The sequence below is a fragment of the Tenrec ecaudatus genome, chromosome 14 (genome assembly GCF_050624435.1).
Source record: "Tenrec ecaudatus isolate mTenEca1 chromosome 14, mTenEca1.hap1, whole genome shotgun sequence".
In the NCBI taxonomy this organism is placed as follows: Eukaryota; Metazoa; Chordata; class Mammalia; order Afrosoricida; family Tenrecidae; genus Tenrec; species Tenrec ecaudatus.
Genome location: NC_134543.1, coordinates 34,195,862 through 34,198,222, shown reverse-complemented (window position 1 = coordinate 34,198,222; position 2,361 = coordinate 34,195,862). Strand labels below are relative to the sequence as shown.

General features: G+C 43.0%; 1 pseudogene; it reads right to left on the bottom strand.

The window, feature by feature from the left end:
• Positions 1 to 1,201: 1,201 nt before the first annotated feature.
• LOC142425505 (fatty acid-binding protein 5 pseudogene) lies at positions 1,202 to 1,609 on the bottom strand (annotated as a pseudogene).
• Between the last annotated feature and the right edge of the window lie 752 nt (positions 1,610 to 2,361).

The following is a 2,361-nucleotide window of genomic DNA, read 5'->3' as shown; positions in this document are numbered from 1 at the left end:
GCAAATCTGCTACCAAAGATCTCTTTAGTTTGGGAGTTCTTACATCATGGCCCTGCTCGATACTCATCCTCAGGAAGGGAACAAAGAAGAGATGGGTGCTGTAGCAAAGTGTGGTGAAGGAATTAGATGGTACCCGGCTATCAGAGAGAATAGTGTCTGGGGTCTTAAAGGCCTGTTTCCAAACAAGCGGCCATCCAAGTGGGAGGTCAACTAAATTTCACACCTGCCCGTGTGATCCAATGATTGTAAATAATACAATCCGAAGCTAAAGAAGGGCATCGTATCAGAGGCAAAAATTGAACAGTTCTGGTTTGCAGAAGGCTATGGATGACAGTGGAAGCCAAGATACAGTTGTGAGATTGTCACAGGAAACAAGCCTCCAGTGATTTTCTGCTGTTCATCATGGAGCCATGGAAGAAGCTGGCTCCCAAAATGAGTGCACTGGAGAGATGACTAGGATATCAAAATGATATGCCTGAATTGGACGGTTAAAACCTTGTCAGGTGATTTCCTCCTCTGCTACACGTTGAGCCTGATCTGGTTTTCAACATTTTCTGTGGTTTATTTTTGGTTTGGGTTCTTTTTTTTTTTTTTCATATTGGGGTTTATCTCTGATGTATTTTATCATTGAAGGAAGCCCTCTTGAATTTTTGTTAATATATTTTTCTGTTTTTTTTAGTATATAAAGCCCATGATTGATGAAGCTATAGAAACAGGATAAAGGTGCCTGGGGGTGGAGTGGGGAGGAAGGGAAAAGGGGAGCTGATATCAAGGAGTTAGAGAAGGTAGAGAGTGTTTTAAAATGGATTGCAGTAGCAATTGTTGTGATGATGGAATGATATGTCTGTATTAGCCCCCAATAAAATAGTTTTGAAAGAAAAAAATAAAAAGAACTTTTTTAAGTATTAAAGAGCAAAGATTTCACTTTGAGGACAAAAGGGTGCATGACCCAAGCCAGGATCTATATATATATTGTATAAGAGAGAGTTTTGCTTTTTGGTGTTTTTTTTTAACACAAACACATTCATTTATTCATCAAAGGGATGATCCTAATCAAGTCAACACTTGGAAATAGTTGCATGTAAAACTGTGTGTGATCAAAGTAATGAAATATAATCACAACAACAAAACAGTATGGAACTCATTGAACTGTGCTTGTTCCTTCTCACAGCTAATTCTTGTCCAAGTGATGATGGAATTTTTATTCTACTTTTTCATAGGTCCGAGTACAGGTGACATTGTTCATAACGCATTCCACCACTAATTTTCCATTTTCCAATTTTCTGGTTATTGTGCTCTCCTTCCCATCCCAATCCTGGTGTTAGACCAAAACACCATCTGTGAAGCTGCAGACACTCTGAGTTTTTCTGCCGTCAGCTGTGGTTTCTTCAAACTTCTCTCCCAGGTTACAAAAAAGCTGTGTGGTTTTCGAAGTGCTCTCCGTTTTCACGGTGAGGGCTTTGCCATCACAAGTGATGACACAGTCAGGCTTGGCCATCGCCCCCATTTTTCGAAGACCCATTCCCACTCCTAGTTCCTTCATGTATTCATCAAAGCCTTTGCTGTCCACCAGGTGCCATCTTCCCACGAACTGCTCAATGGTGGCCATGGTGGGCGAGGACGGGCAGGCGAGCGGAGAAGGTAGAGGAGAGTGTGGCGGGCGAGTGCAGTGTGGAGAGAGTTTTATATAGAGAGTAATTGTACATTAAGAAAGCATCCCAACCCAGTCCAGTCCAAGCTCATAAGTCCAATATTAGCCATATGTGCGATACTAATCCATAAAGTCCTCTTCAGATTCATGAAACACATGCAAAAATGCCGAAAGCGGGACAATCACAGGCCAGTGGGTAGAAAGTCTTTAGATCCAGTGGCGTTGTAAGCATCTCAGCACTGGCAGGGGTCTCCACGTGGCTTCTCCAGCACCCAGGGCTGCATCAGAGAAGGTCCACGTGGCTTCTCCTCAGGGATGTCTCACAAGAAGTCAAAGCCAGGCTCCTTTTAATCACTACATATGAATGTGAAGCCAGCGAATAAAGACGACCTCAGAAAGATTTGTCTTTGACTTCTCATGTTGGCAAATATTGAATATCCTACGGACTTCCAGAAGAACAAGCAAACCTACCCGGGAAGAAATACAACCAATATGTTCCTTGAACGTGAGGATGGCAGGACTTCATCTCAGGTTCTTTGAACCTGTCAGCAGGGAGGACTGGCCCTGGAAACGGACAGCATACTTTGTTAAGTAGAGGGTCAACGCCACAGAGGGAGACCCTCAATGAGACAAAGGGACACCGTGACTTCGACCGTGACCTCAAGCATCGTTGTTGAGGATTGAATAGAACCTGGAAATGTTCTGTTTCA